The sequence below is a fragment of the Oryzias latipes genome, chromosome 19 (genome assembly GCF_002234675.1).
Source record: "Oryzias latipes chromosome 19, ASM223467v1".
Classification (NCBI taxonomy): Eukaryota; Metazoa; Chordata; class Actinopteri; order Beloniformes; family Adrianichthyidae; genus Oryzias; species Oryzias latipes.
In genome coordinates, this window is record NC_019877.2 from 13,347,374 (window position 1) to 13,362,648 (window position 15,275).

At 37.5% G+C, this 15,275-nt stretch overlaps 9 non-coding genes across 9 annotated transcripts; all 9 read left to right on the plus strand.

The window, feature by feature from the left end:
• The first annotated feature begins 183 nt into the window (after positions 1 to 183).
• Positions 184 to 296, plus strand: LOC111946549. The gene has a single exon (XR_002872282.1). It is a non-coding gene; the product is annotated as a U5 spliceosomal RNA (small nuclear RNA).
• Positions 297 to 1,187: 891 nt separating this feature from the next.
• Positions 1,188 to 1,301, plus strand: LOC111946517. The gene has a single exon (XR_002872250.1). It is a non-coding gene; the product is annotated as a U5 spliceosomal RNA (small nuclear RNA).
• Positions 1,302 to 2,070: 769 nt separating this feature from the next.
• Positions 2,071 to 2,182, plus strand: LOC111946493. The gene has a single exon (XR_002872227.1). It is a non-coding gene; the product is annotated as a U5 spliceosomal RNA (small nuclear RNA).
• An 888-nt stretch (positions 2,183 to 3,070) lies between these two features.
• On the plus strand, positions 3,071 to 3,184 carry LOC111946518. The gene has a single exon (XR_002872252.1). It is a non-coding gene; the product is annotated as a U5 spliceosomal RNA (small nuclear RNA).
• A 767-nt stretch (positions 3,185 to 3,951) lies between these two features.
• LOC111946519 lies at positions 3,952 to 4,065 on the plus strand. Its single transcript, XR_002872253.1, has one exon. It is a non-coding gene; the product is annotated as a U5 spliceosomal RNA (small nuclear RNA).
• Positions 4,066 to 4,831: 766 nt separating this feature from the next.
• Positions 4,832 to 4,945, plus strand: LOC111946541. Its single transcript, XR_002872275.1, has one exon. It is a non-coding gene; the product is annotated as a U5 spliceosomal RNA (small nuclear RNA).
• Positions 4,946 to 5,832: 887 nt separating this feature from the next.
• LOC111946547 lies at positions 5,833 to 5,946 on the plus strand. Its single transcript, XR_002872280.1, has one exon. It is a non-coding gene; the product is annotated as a U5 spliceosomal RNA (small nuclear RNA).
• A 766-nt stretch (positions 5,947 to 6,712) lies between these two features.
• LOC111946520 lies at positions 6,713 to 6,826 on the plus strand. The gene has a single exon (XR_002872254.1). It is a non-coding gene; the product is annotated as a U5 spliceosomal RNA (small nuclear RNA).
• An 890-nt stretch (positions 6,827 to 7,716) lies between these two features.
• LOC111946492 lies at positions 7,717 to 7,830 on the plus strand. Its single transcript, XR_002872226.1, has one exon. It is a non-coding gene; the product is annotated as a U5 spliceosomal RNA (small nuclear RNA).
• The last annotated feature ends 7,445 nt before the right edge of the window (positions 7,831 to 15,275 follow it).

The window sequence follows — 15,275 nt, forward strand, 5'->3', positions numbered from 1 at the left end:
GATTGCATCTTCTTGCTAATACTATTATTTTGTTCTGGATCATTTGCGTGTAATGCAAGCTATTTAAGTTTTAATGTATTTTCAACATTTAGTTGGCCTTCTTTGTCTTACACGATTTGACACCATTACCTAAAGTTGTAGTGCCGTGAATGGGGTGGGTCACTTGGTGCTTTCCAAGGCCAGCTCTCTTGTTTCTCTTCAGATCGTATAAATCTTTCGCCTTTTACTAAAGATTTCCGTGGGGAGGAACAACAAGAGTTTGATTCAATTTTTTGATGCCCTGCAGTAGTAGGGCCTCCTAAAGATGTGAAAAAATAAGGCAAGTTAACTATCTACATTTGATTTACCTGGCTATGTCCGTATGTAAAGTTTATAGCTTGTATATGTTTTCTTCATGGATTTCTTTTCAACAGATCTTTTCTGTGCTCTTCTGAAATACTTTTATAAATGTTTAAAACCTCAAAAGATCCTGAAAGTAAATATGTTTATAAAGTTTTAAACGGCAGCTGAAAGAACTATGGTTACTACAGGCAAAGACTAGTAGAGGGCGCAAAAACTGAGTAATGAAAGAAATTGATGATCGATGCAATTAAAAAAAGTCTCCTGATTCTCCCAAAGTCTGTTTCAACTCCTCCCTAAAATCCACTCGGTTTTTTATATTTCTTCTGCTGTTCTCTTCATGTTCCTCAATATAAGAGTCATCCTACATACCTCCGTCCTATATTTCTAGGAAAGTTATAAAGGATACAGTTATGTATGGAAAACCCAACCTAATCATGAAAATTGCAGCTGTATCCACAGATACAAACAAGATTATTTTGGTACATTTTTTTTGATTGATTTGATTTATTTAAGTGTCATGCACTAATGTGCCCAGCCCACACTGGCTTATATGACACTGAAAGACAAAATACACAATACATAAAGATACATCCCCCTCACAAAAATACAATAATCATACAAATGTATGAATTAGGTGAAAAGATAATTGGTTTCTGGACCATGGATTGCATCTTCTTGCTAATACTATTATTTTGTTCTGGATCATTTGCGTGTAATGCAAGCTATTTAAGTTTTAATGTATTTTGAACATTTAGTTGGCCTTCTTTGTCTTACATGATTTGACACCATTAACCAAAGTTGTAGTGCCGTGAATTGGGCGGGTCACTTGGTGCTTTCCAAGGCCAGCACTCTTGTTTCTCTTCAGATCGTATAAATCTTTCGCCTTTTACTAAAGATTTCCGTGGGGAGGAACAACAAGAGTTTGATTCAATTTTTTGATGCCCTGCAGTAGTAGGGCCTCCTAAAGATGTGAAAAAGAAAAGCAAGTTAACTATCTACATTAGATTTACCTGGCTATGTCCGTATGTAAAGTTTATAGCTTGTATATGTTTTCTTCATGGATTTCTTTTCATCTGATCTTTACTATACTCTTTGGAAATAGTTTTATAGATGTTTAAAACCTCAAAAGGTCGTGAAGGTAAATATGTTTATAAAGTTTTAAACGGCAGCTGAAAGAACTATGGTTACTACAGGCAAAGACTAGTAGAGGGCGCCAAAACTGAGTAATGAAAGAAATTGATGATCGATGCAATTAAAAAAGTCTCCTGATTCTCCCAAAGTCTGTTTCAACTCCTCCCTAAAATCCACTTGGTTTTTTATATTTCTCCCCTCTTGGTCTTCTGCTGTTCTCTTCATCTTCCTCAATATAAGAGTCCTCCTACATACCTCCGTCCTATATTTCTAGGAGAGTTATAAAGGATACAGTTATGTATGGAAAACCCGATCTAATCATGAAAATTGCAGCTGTATCCACAGATACAAACAAGATTATTTTGGTCCAAATGTATGAATTAGGTGAAAAGATAATTGGTTTCTGGACCATGGATTGCATCTTCTTGCTAATACTATTATTTTGTTCTGGATCATTTGCGTGTAATGCAAGCTATTTAAGTTTTAATGTATTTTGAACATTTAGTTGGCCTTCTTTGTCTTACACGATTTGACACCATTACCTAAAGTTGTAGTGCCGTGAATGGGGCGGGTCACTTGGTGCTTTCCAAGGCCAGCACCCTTGTTTCTCTTCAGATCGTATAAATCTTTCGCCTTTTACTAAAGATTTCCGTGGGGAGGAACAACAAGAGTTTGATTCAATTTTTTGATGCCCTGCAGTAGTAGGGCCTCCTAAAGATGTGAAAAAATAAAGCAAGTTAACTATCTACATTAGATTTACCTGGCTTTGTCCGTATGTAAAGTTTATAGCTTGTATATGTTTTCTTCATGGATTTCTTTTCAACAGATCTTTACTGTGCTTTTTGGAAATACTTTTATAAATGTTTAAACCTCAAAAGATCCTGAAGGTAAATATGTTTATAAAGTTTTAAACGGCAGCTGAAAGAACTATTGTTACTACAGGCAAAGACTAGTAGAGGGCGCCAAAACTGAGTAATGAAAGAAATTGATGATCGATGCAATTAAAAAAGTCTCCTGATTCTCCCAAAGTCTGTTTCAACTCCTCCCTAAAATCCACTCGGTTTTTTATATTTCTTCTGCTGTTCTCTTCATGTTCCTCAATATAAGAGTCATCCTACATACATCCGTCCTATATTTCTAGGAAAGTTATAAAGGATACAGTTATGTATGGAAAACCCAATCTAATCATGAAAATTGCAGCTGTATCCACAGATACAAACAAGATTATTTTGGTACATTTTTTTTGATTGATTTGATTTATTTAAGTGTCATGCACTAATGTGCCCAGCCCACACTGGCTTATATGACACTGAAAGACAAAATACACAATACATAAAGATACATCCCCCTCACAAAAATACAATAATCATACAAATGTATGAATTAGGTGAAAAGATAATTGGTTTCTGGACCATGGATTGCATCTTCTTGCTAATACTATTATTTTGTTCTGGATCATTTGCGTGTAATGCAAGCTATTTAAGTTTTAATGTATTTTCAACATTTAGTTGGCCTTCTTTGTCTTACATGATTTGACACCATTAACCAAAGTTGTAGTGCCGTGAATTGGGCGGGTCACTTGGTGCTTCCAAGGCCAGCACTCTTGTTTCTCTTCAGATCGTATAAATCTTTCGCCTTTTACTAAAGATTTCCGTGGGGAGGAACAACAAGAGTTTGATTCAATTTTTTGATGCCCTGCAGTAGTAGGGCCTCCTAAAGATGTGAAACAGTAAAGCAAGTTAACTATCTACATTAGATTTACCTGGCTATGTCCGTATGTAAAGTTTATAGCTTGTATATGTTTTCTTCATGGATTTCTTTTCATCTGATCTTTACTATACTCTTTGGAAATAGTTTTATAGATGTTTAAAACCTCAAAAGGTCGTGAAGGTAAATATGTTTATAAAGTTTTAAACGGCAGCTGAAAGAACTATGGTTACTACAGGCAAAGACTAGTAGAGGGCGCCAAAACTGAGTAATGAAAGAAATTGATGATCGATGCAATTAAAAAAGTCTCCTGATTCTCCCAAAGTCTGTTTCAACTCCTCCCTAAAATCCACTTGGTTTTTTATATTTCTCCCCTCTTGGTCTTCTGCTGTTCTCTTCATCTTCCTCAATATAAGAGTCCTCCTACATACCTCCGTCCTATATTTCTAGGAGAGTTATAAAGGATACAGTTATGTATGGAAAACCCGATCTAATCATGAAAATTGCAGCTGTATCCACAGATACAAACAAGATTATTTTGGTCCAAATGTATGAATTAGGTGAAAAGATAATTGGTTTCTGGACCATGGATTGCATCTTCTTGCTAATACTATTATTTTGTTCTGGATCATTTGCGTGTAATGCAAGCTATTTAAGTTTTAATGTATTTTGAACATTTAGTTGGCCTTCTTTGTCTTACACGATTTGACACCATTACCTAAAGTTGTAGTGCCGTGAATGGGGCGGGTCACTTGGTGCTTTCCAAGGCCAGCACTCTTGTTTCTCTTCAGATCGTATAAATCTTTCGCCTTTTACTAAAGATTTCCGTGGGGAGGAACAACAAGAGTTTGATTCAATTTTTTGATGCCCTGCAGTAGTAGGGCCTCCTAAAGATGTGAAAAAATAAGGCAAGTTAACTATCTACATTTGATTTACCTGGCTATGTCCGTATGTAAAGTTAATAGCTTGTATATGTTTTCTTCATGGATTTCTTTTCAACAGATCTTTACTGTGCTCTTTGGAAATACTTTTATAAATGTTTAAAACCTCAAAAGATCCTGAAGGTAAATATGTTTATAAAGTTTTAAACGGCAGCTGAAAGAACTTTGGTTACTACAGGCAAAGACTAGTAGAGGGCGCCAAAACTGAGTAATGAAAAAAATTGATGATCGATGCAATTAAAAAAGTCTCCTGATTCTCCCAAAGTCTGTTTCAACTCCTCCCTAAAATCCACTCGGTTTTTTATATTTCTCCCCTCTTGGTCTTCTGCTGTTCTCTTCATCTTCCTCAATATAAGAGTCATCCTACATACCTCCGTCCTATATTTCTAGGAGAGTTATAAAGGATACAGTTATGTATGGAAAACCCGATCTAATCATGAAAATTGCAGCTGTATCCACAGATACAAACAAGATTATTTTGGTCCAAATGTATGAATTAGGTGAAAAGATAATTGGTTTCTGGACCATGGATTGCATCTTCTTGCTAATACTATTATTTTTTTCTGGATCATTTGCGTGTAATGCAAGCTATTTAAGTTTTAATGTATTTTCAACATTTAGTGTGCCTTCTTTGTCTTACACGATTTTACACCATTACCTAAAGTTGTAGTGCCGTGAATGGGGCGGGTCACTTGGTGCTTCCAAGGCCAGAACTCTTGTTTCTCTTCAGATCGTATAAATCTTTCGCCTTTTACTAAAGATTTCCGTGGGGAGGAACAACAAGAGTTTGATTCAGTTTTTTGATGCCCTACAGTAGTAGGGCCTCCTAAAGATGTGAAAAAAAAGGCAAGTTAACTATCTACATTAGATTTACCTGGCTATGTCCGTATGTAAAGTTTATAGCTTGTATATGTTTTCTTCATGGATTTCTTTTCAACAGATCTTTACTGTGCTCTTTGGAAATACTTTTATAAATGTCTAAACCTCAAAAGATCCTGAAGGTAAATATGTTTATAAAGTTTTAAACGGCAGCTGAAAGAACTGTGGTTACTACAGGCAAAGACTAGTAGAGGGCGCCAAAACTGAGTAATGAAAGAAATTGATGATCGATGCAATTAAAAAAGTCTCCTGATTCTCCCAAAGTCTGTTTCAACTCCTCCCTAAAATCCACTCGGTTTTTTATATTTCTTCTGCTGTTCTCTTCATGTTCCTCAATATAAGAGTCATCCTACATACCTCCGTCCTATATTTCTAGGAGAGTTATAAAGGATACAGTTATGTATGGAAAACCCAATCTAATCATGAAAATTGCAGCTGTATCCACAGATACAAACAAGATTATTTTGGTACATTTTTTTTGATTGATTTGATTTATTTAAGTGTCATGCACTAATGTGCCCAGCCCACACGGGCTTATATGACACTGAAAGACAAAATACACAATACATAAACATACATCCCCCTCACAAAAATACAATAATCATACAAATGTATGAATTAGGTGAAAAGATAATTGGTTTCTGGACCATGGATTGCATCTTCTTGCTAATACTATTATTTTTTTCTGGATCATTTGCGTGTAATGCAAGCTATTTAAGTTTTAATGTATTTTCAACATTTAGTTGGCCTTCTTTGTCTTACACGATTTGACACCATTAACTAAAGTTGTAGTGCCGTGAATGGGGCGGGTCACTTGGTGCTTCCAAGGCCAGCACTCTTGTTTCTCTTCAGATCGTATAAATCTTTCGCCTTTTACTAAAGATTTCCGTGGGGAGGAACAGCAAGAGTTTGATTCAATTTTTTGATGCCCTGCAGTAGTAGGGCCTCCTAAAGATGTGAAAAAGAAAAGCAAGTTAACTATCTACATTAGATTTACCTGACTATGTCCGTATGTAAAGTTTATAGCTTGTATATGTATTCTTCATGGATTTCTTTTCAACAGATCTTTACTTTGCTCTTTGGAAATACTTTTATAGATGTTTAAAACCTCAAAAGATCGTGAAGGTAAATATGTTTATAAAATTTTAAACGGCAGCTGAAAGAACTTTGGTTACTACAGGCAAAGACTAGTAGAGGGCGCCAAAACTGAGAAATGAAAGAAATTGATGATCGATGCAATTAAAAAAGTCTCCTGATTCTCCCAAAGTCTGTTTCAACTCCTCCCTAAAATCCACTCGGTTTTTTATATTTCTCCCCTCTTGGTCTTCTGCTGTTCTCTTCATGTTCCTCAATATAAGAGTCATCCTACATACCTCCGTCCTATATTTCTAGGAGAGTTATAAAGGATACAGTTATGTATGGAAAACCCGATCTAATCATGAAAATTGCAGCTGTATCCACAGATACAAACAAGATTATTTGGGCCAAATGTATGAATTAGGTGAAAAGATAATTGGTTTCTGGACCATGGATTGCATCTTCTTGCTAATACTATTATTTTGTTCTGGATCATTTGCGTGTAATGCAAGCTATTTAAGTTTTAATGTATTTTCAACATTTAGTGTGCCTTCTTTGTCTTACACGATTTGACACCATTACCTAAAGTTGTAGTGCCGTGAATGGGGCGGGTCACTTGGTGCTTTCCAAGGCCAGCACTCTTGTTTCTCTTCAGATCGTATAAATCTTTCGCCTTTTACTAAAGATTTCCGTGGGGAGGAACAACAAGAGTTTGATTCAATTTTTTGATGCCCTGCAGTAGTAGGGCCTCCTAAAGATGTGAAAAAGTAAAGCAAGTTAACTATCTACATTAGATTTACCTGGCTATGTCCGTATGTAAAGTTTATAGCTTGTATATGTTTTCTTCATGGATTTCTTTTCAGCAGATCTTTACTATACTCTTTGGAAATAGTTTTATAGATGTTTAAAACCTCAAAAGGTCGTGAAGGTTAAATATGTTTATAAAGTTTTAAACGGCAGCTGAAAGAACTATGGTTACTACAGGCAAAGACAAATAGAGGGCGCCAAAACTGAGTAATGAAAGAAATTGATGATCGATGCAATTAAAAAAGTCTCCTGATTCTCCCAAAGTCTGTTTCAACTCCTCCCTAAAATCCACTCGGTTTTTTATATTTCTTCTGCTGTTCTCTTCATGTTCCTCAATATAAGAGTCATCCTACATACCTCCGTCCTATATTTCTAGGAGAGTTATAAAGGATACAGTTATGTATGGAAAACCCAATCTAATCATGAAAATTGCAGCTGCATCCACAGATACAAACAAGATTATTTTGGTACATTTTTTTGATTGATTTGATTTATTTAAGTGACATGCACTAATGTGCCCAGCCCACACGGGCTTATATGACACTGAAAGACAAAATACACAATACATAAAGATACATCCCCCTCACAAAAATACAATAATCATACAAATGTATGAATTAGGTGAAAAGATAATTGGTTTCTGGACCATGGATTGCATTTTCTTGCTAATACTATTATTTTGTTCTGGATCATTTGCGTGTAATGCAAGCTATTTAAGTTTTAATGTATTTTCAACATTTAGTGTGCCTTCTTTGTCTTACACGATTTGACACCATTACCTAAAGTTGTAGTGCCGTGAATGGGGCGGGTCACTTGGTGCTTTCCAAGGCCAGCACTCTTGTTTCTCTTCAGATCGTATAAATCTTTCGCCTTTTACTAAAGATTTCCGTGGGGAGGAACAACAAGAGTTTGATTCAATATTTTGATGCCCTGCAGTAGTAGGGCCTCCTAAAGATGTGAAACAGTAAAGCAAGTTAACTATCTACATTAGATTTACCTGGCTATGTCCGTATGTAAAGTTTATAGCTTGTATATGTTTTCTTCATGGATTTCTTTTCAACAGTTCTTTACTGTGCTCTTTGGAAATACTTTTATAGATGTTTAAAACCTCAAAAGATCGTGAAGGTAAATATGTTTATAAAATTTTAAACGGCAGCTGAAAGAACTATGGTTACTACAGGCAAAGACTAGTAGAGGGCGCCAAAACTGAGTAATGAAAGAAATTGATGATCGATGCAATTAAAAAAGTCTCCTGATTCTCCCAAAGTCTGTTTCAACTCCTCCCTAAAATCCACTCGGTTTTTTATATTTCTCCCCTCTTGGTCTTCTGCTGTTCTCTTCATGTTCCTCAATATAAGAGTCATCCTACATACCTCCGTCCTATATTTCTAGGAGAGTTATAAAGGATACAGTTATGTATGGAAAACCCGATCTAATCATGAAAATTGCAGCTGTATCCACGGACACAAACAAGATTATTTTGGTCCAAATGTATGAATTAGGTGAAAAGATAATTGGTTTCTTGACCATGGATTGCATCTTCTTGCTAATACTATTATTTTGTTCTGGATCATTTGCGTGTAATGCAAGCTATTTAAGTTTTAATGTATTTTCAACATTTAGTGTGCCTTCTTTGTCTTACACGATTTGACACCATTACCTAAAGTTGTAGTGCCGTGAATGGGGCGGGTCACTTGGTGCTTCCAAGGCCAGCACTCTTGTTTCTCTTCAGATCATATAAATCTTTTGCCTTTTACTAGGGATGGGAATCGAAGCCCCATGAAGCTCTCATGGGGCTTCGTGTAAATGTGCCAGAAAAATGAATGAAGCATTTGGGGCTTCGAAACCACACAGAACAGCGGCATCTGGTGGCAGACAGGACATATATCATCTACTCCACTAAGTTCCTTGCCCTTGTAACACTTCAGTGTGGAAATAAAACAAAGATAATGTTTGAAGATTTGTGAGAAGTGCTTGTGTTACATTGTGAATGCCATGTATAAAGTGAGAATGAGTGATTGTGAACCAGGGTCTAACATGACTGGGTGGGATACATGTTATAGATTTTTATTTAAAAACAGAATTTTCTCCACTGTGCTGGGCTTCAGCCTGTTTCGTCTTTGGAGAAGATCCTCTCACAAGGCACAGATGAAGCTGGTGTGCATAAAAACTTCATTGCCAGCTTGTAGAGATGTGGGTATAAAACCTTGTGGGTAACCCAGTATCTCAGTGGGTCCTGAGTCCTTGGGATGTGAGGTTCCTTTAAGTACCTAGAAGGACATTAATAGCCTATTGTCATGCACCAGTCTAAAATGAGCAGAAGTTATGATGAGGATTCTAATCTTTACTGTACCTCTGAACCTCCACTGTTGCACTGGCAGTTGTGCTGGTCACCTGCTGTTGAACCCCCACATGCCTGTCCAGCAGGGCCCAGAGACCACCATCTTCCTGCTGACTTGAAGGACCTTCCCTACACTGTAAACCCGAACAGTCCAATGAGCTCAAAAGTTTTATAATCACAGAACTCAAAAGTAGCAACCAAGTTGAGTCAGCTTAAAACCTATAAGCCGATTCAACTTTGACCCAGTTATATCTTTATTGGACTAAAAGATTTTGAGTAAATGAAACCTTGTTGTCAAAACTTTTAAGTAAAGAGACGTGATGACGTCATAACGTACGTCCATGAGCCGCGAACTGAGAAAAGTCTTCAAGATGGCGGAGGTCTGAAGCGAGCACCGGAGCGAGCCGAAGTGTACCACATACATACGTTTACGTAAGTAGTATAGTTTGATTTTTATATCTATTTTATTACTTTCTCTCCGAAAATATATATTTGTTGCTTCTTTTTATGTTCCCTCTAGTTTATCATTTGTGGTCATGACGTCCTCCGCGAGTTTAAACTACTAACTATCCGAACAATTTTTGCATAGTCATGATAGTAACTATGACTATGCGAAAATTGTTCGGAATTAAACAGTTCGGAATGATACGGTTTTTTTCCATTAAATTATTGAGCAGTGTCGTTATGATGACGTTGTGCGTTGTAAATGAAGTTGGTTAAGAAACGAAAACTCTTACGTTTACCGAGATGGTTGGCGCTCATTTCAAACTGGCTAGCCGCTAGCTAACCGCTAGCTTTGCCTGTCTCGATTAGGACGGGAGCCAGTGGCAGCACATACTAGTCAGCAGGAATTGCTAATATTGTTATTGTTTTACTTGATTTCACAATAAACTCTGTGATTTGGTAATAGTAACGCTTTCGCGTAACTTGTATTTCACATAGTAACTATATGAATGCAAATGTGGGCAAAGCTAGCTTCTGCTAACCTGTTCTCGTATCCTCTTAGTGAGGCAGCGGCTGTGCGGATTTTTTCAAGAAGTGTCCGCCAAGAGCCAAGGTAAGTTTTTATTTTGTAAATTAACAAAATGGTTGCAATTCAATAAGACATCCGAGTCTTAATTTGATATGTTGTATGGAGTCCTATACTGTTCACAATTAAATACACAAATATTTAATTCAATAAATAAATATGACCTCATGCAAATACACAATCAACCAATAAATCTCTCTTAAATATATAAAAAGTTCATGAAATGGTGAAAAAGCTGCACAAAGAATTTAAATTAGCCATTATATTATTCAATATATCTCATTTTGCTTTAAAAACCTGTTCATTATTTTAAAACAGCATTTTAAAATATTCATTTTTAATCATGGGGAATATTATTATTATTATTATTATTATTATTATTATTATACGTCTTTTTTCAGAAAACTAAGATTTCAAAATAAATATTTTCGAAATTAGCTTTGTTTTTACTTCATGTTGCTGTTTTTCACAATGGCGTAATATTTATTTATTTAATTAACAGTATAGGAATCTATAGTTTTGTAGTAGGTATATCATGAATTGGGCTAGGTTTTGAAAAAGTGATACCTGTATCATATCATATTTGCTTAATACTCAAAATGGTATATTTGGCCCATGGTTGTGATTTGTGTTTTTAAATGTAAAGTAATTTAAAATAAATTGTTCGTCTCCAGATTGTTCTCATCAAATCATATACTCTGAAATCTGTAATTATAGTATATGCATAAGTTAAAAAATATTAATATGTATCATTGACAATGTGGACAGTGTAATGAGGCCGTTGTAGTCCAGAGAAAAATATGAGTCAGGTATTTGGAGTTGCCTTTGGCTACGTTCACACTGCAGGCTGAAACGACCCAATTCCGAATTTTTTGCCCCTAAGCGGCCCAATTCCGATCTTTTCATGACAGTCTGAATGACACAGATCCGATCCTTTCAATTGCGACCCAGGCCCCGTGGGTTTGCCGTCCTGATTCCGAATTGGAGCCGTTCTTTTCAATTGCGACCGCCGTCTGACCGGCCAGGCGACTTGATTCCGAACCGTACGTCATCGACACGCAACAAACGTCATCTTTTGCGTTGAAGTAGGCGGGAACGAGAACGTAAACATCAACCATGGTGGACGATGCTGCTGAGACCAGTCAGTGGAAGGGAAGGGAGGTCACTGATTGGATTAATATTTGGGGTGATCGCTCTTTTCAGACCAAACTCCAGGGCTCTTATCGCAACTGGGCGGTTTTTGAAAAAATTTCCAGATAAATGGCAGAGCATGGTGTTGAACCTTTCCCGCGATAACTTTTTTTTCTTTCTCCCCTTTCCGACCGTGCTCAGAAGCGCGGCGGACCCGAGGCGATCCTCCTCCTCCTCCCTGTTCTGATCCTTAGATTCTCCAGAACGGGTTAATAAAGAGTCCATAGCATGTAATCTGGGGGAAACCTTCTTTTATTACCGTCCTCCGTAACACACAACATGAATGCGCGCCCACACTGCCCCCCCCCCCTATTCTCTATCGCGGCACGCGTTTGCACACGCGGGTGCGCGGCCCCAACACATGCACATTTCCTTTCCATAACAGTGGATACAGACGATCCCGACTCCATTGCCTTCTTAAAATGAGAAGATTGTAATTGTGCTGCTCCTTGTGAAAATAAATTTAATATTACAAAAAGAGCTCCGCTTTTGACAGCACTGTTGTTGACATCCATTGTTAACGTTTGCTCCGCAAACAACAAGTGACGTCGTTCACCATTGAGTATTCTTCTGGCTTCTGCGCATGCGGGTCTCGTTTGGGTCGTGTCACGGTCACACTGGAGATCACAAAAGTTCGGATTTACTTGGAAATGTGAACGGTCTAGCAAACAAATCCAATTTTTTCAAAAAATCCGAATTGAGCATTAAGCCCTGCAGTGTGAACGTAGCCTATGATTCAGCTTGAAGCTCAGTGCATACAGTTTCATCTTTAATGCATTCATTAAATATTTGGCCAGCTTGGGGAAGTTCGAGAAACATCTTTGTGCGTTCGTTGTCTCCTTGTCCAACTTCCCAAGCTATTGTTGAACCTTTACTGCGCGGGGACTTCTCTTTGCTTTTCTCTCTTTCCGACCGTGGTCAGAAGTGCAGGGGAGATTTCCTCCAGGGCCGAAGGCGATTTTCCTTTGGGGTTCACTTTCCCGTTCGGAACCTTCAGCCACCAGAGCGGATTAAGAACGACTCCAAAACAGTTATTCTGGGGGGGGACACCTTCTCTTAAGGTGCTCCGTCCTTCGAACACACAATATCTCAACGCACACCTCCGCTCCGTGCTCACACCCCCATTTCCACCTGCATCTCCTTCCCCTTTCTCTCGCGGCACGCACCCCTCTCAGCACACACACACTCTGCAACACCATTTTCGCCCCGTTAAATTGCTCCGACGGATGCAGAGAGTGAACACTGTTGCGGAGGGTGCGCACCACATGATCAAAACAATCATGGCGGACGTCAAACTTTAAAAGCGATGAAGACGAGGTAAATCTAAGCGTTTTCGTAAAATATAATTTATTGAAAAAGGTGAAAAATATATTAACCGTTAGATATTTTAGTGGCTTGAGTGGACAAGTGATAAAGTCTTGTGGACCGTGCTGCTCGAGAAACAGGACCGGACCAGTGGGCAAATTGCTATGTTGAGCCCTGTAGAGACAGACAGGCTGACATTACTCAGAACAATGGAAGCCCAAAAAAGCAGACCGCTGGGAAAATATCTTGATTGTCATTTTATTTTATTCTATTTTTTTTCCTCTCCAAAAAGTAATAGTCTAAAAAAATAATTAGAATTTATTGCCCACCCCTTATTACAAGTATAAATGCTCTATATTTGAACTAAAAAAATGTTTAATAATGTAAAGTCAGACATTAGCAAGAAAACAAACCTTTGAATTCATCAGAAAAAAAAACGGATCAGTTGAGGATCAGATATTTAGAAAAGACAATGCCAGTCCAATAAGATTTCTGGTACTCTTTGATGTGCATCTTTATCCTTTCAAAAGTGTTTCATGTGGCCCTTACCAGGTCATATTGACTTTTCTCAACAACAGGCATATTATTTTTCTATTGAAAATATCGAAGTTGTACAAAGTGAACATGCATCTAAAAGATAACATTTAGATACAGGCTATTTAAGAAATACAGTACTTGTGAATCTTTAAGAAGTTCTAATCTTGATTGTCTATCTTTCTGTCATCAACTTTGACCAAGAGCTGCTTGATGAAATAGTTCTGGGAGCAACAGAAGTAATTTTTGTAGTTTAAACGTTTAATACTAGGTTTTAGTTTAATTTCATCTACTTTTTCTATACATAGACCTGACACCCTAAAGAATCTAAAGTTTGTCAGAATCACCAGCCTGTCACTTGGTAACCTACAGTTTATTCATGTAACGAATGGAAACATTTTTTATTGCATCTCTATAACACTACTTTTTAACTGTTACAGGAACACATACGAGGGACCATCGCTGTAGGAGTCAACTCATTGAGGGCTTTTACACTTGATTAGGAGGCTAGTAAGGCCACTATGTAGTTAAAGTAAAATGAATTGGAAGTGTAAACTATGTGTCCACTCTTCAGACACGCAGACAAAACTATTGAAGCACTACAATTTGAAACACGTGCATTATTCCAAAGTAACACCACTGCCATGTATTTTTGAGAACTGCATTTGTACATTTGCATCATTTAATGCCTTGAAAATTCACTTGTCACGTTCTCACCAACATAAAGGTGATCCTGGGGTACACGCAGGTATATCACTGTTTACCTGTCCATTGTGTACATTCAGTCAGCCTTTATCAAAGGAAAGCTTGTTTTTTCATTTGAGAGGACACTTGAAAAACCATGAGACTGTACCATGTCCATTTAAGAACTGTAGGTATACCACAAATGTTTGCTCATCTTTCAATGCCCATAAGAGTAGGACTCATGGTAGCGATTCAGATTTCAGTGATGATGTTGTGTCTACAGAAAACATGGCAGCTCAAACTACTGCTGATTTTGATGAAGAGCATTGTCTTGATCCACATGAAGATTTGCCTGCTTCTGAAGATGAGATTTGTGACACTGGTTTGTTGGAAGCCCAGTTGCATAAAAATTTGGCCTCTTTGTTTCTTAAAATGCAGGCAATTCTTCATGTCTCTGAGAGAGCTTGTCAAGATATTGTTGATGATCTGAGGGAGATATTTCTTTTATCTCAGCCTCTCTTAAAAGATGCTGTCAAAGAAATATTGCAAAAGCACTCTGTTCCAGCTACTGAAGTTGTTGTAAATGAATTGGTTACTTCAGTTGTGAACACCAACATTTTTGTCACTGAAACAGCCAAGGGTCAAGATTTGTCATCTGCAAAACGCAGAAAAACATACATTGAGAGGAATTTTCCTGTTGTCATGCCAGTGCAATATGTGTTGGAGGCAGGGCACACTGCAGTATATGTGCCAATACTTGAAATGATTCAAGAAATCTTTAAACACACTGATGTCATTGACCTCATTAGCGAAACTAAGAACTCACAAAAAGGGCATTACAAGAGCCATAAAGATGGCTTGTATTACCAGGAAAATGAGATGTTGTCTTCTTCAGAGTTGACATTGCCACTAATGTTGTACATCGATGACCTTGAAATTGCAAATCCTCTTGGTACGTCTAGAAAAATCCACAAGCTCTGCTCGGTGTATTGGGTGTTTGCAGACCTTCCTCACAAATACCGATCAGCACTTCATGTAATTCAACTAGCTGCACTTTGTAAAGTGACAGATGTTCAGAAGTATGGCTATCAAAAAACCCTTGGTCCCTTGTTAAAAGACTTAGGCACTCTTGAAAAAGATGGTCTGTATATTGAGCCCCTTGGTTGTACTGTTCATGGCACTGTTTTGTGTGTCGTTTCTGATAATCTGGCTGCTCATTCATTCGCTGGCTTTGTCCAATGTTTCAGAGCTGGCTATGTGTGTAGATTCTGCAAAGCAACACACAACCAGATTCAGTCTCTTGATG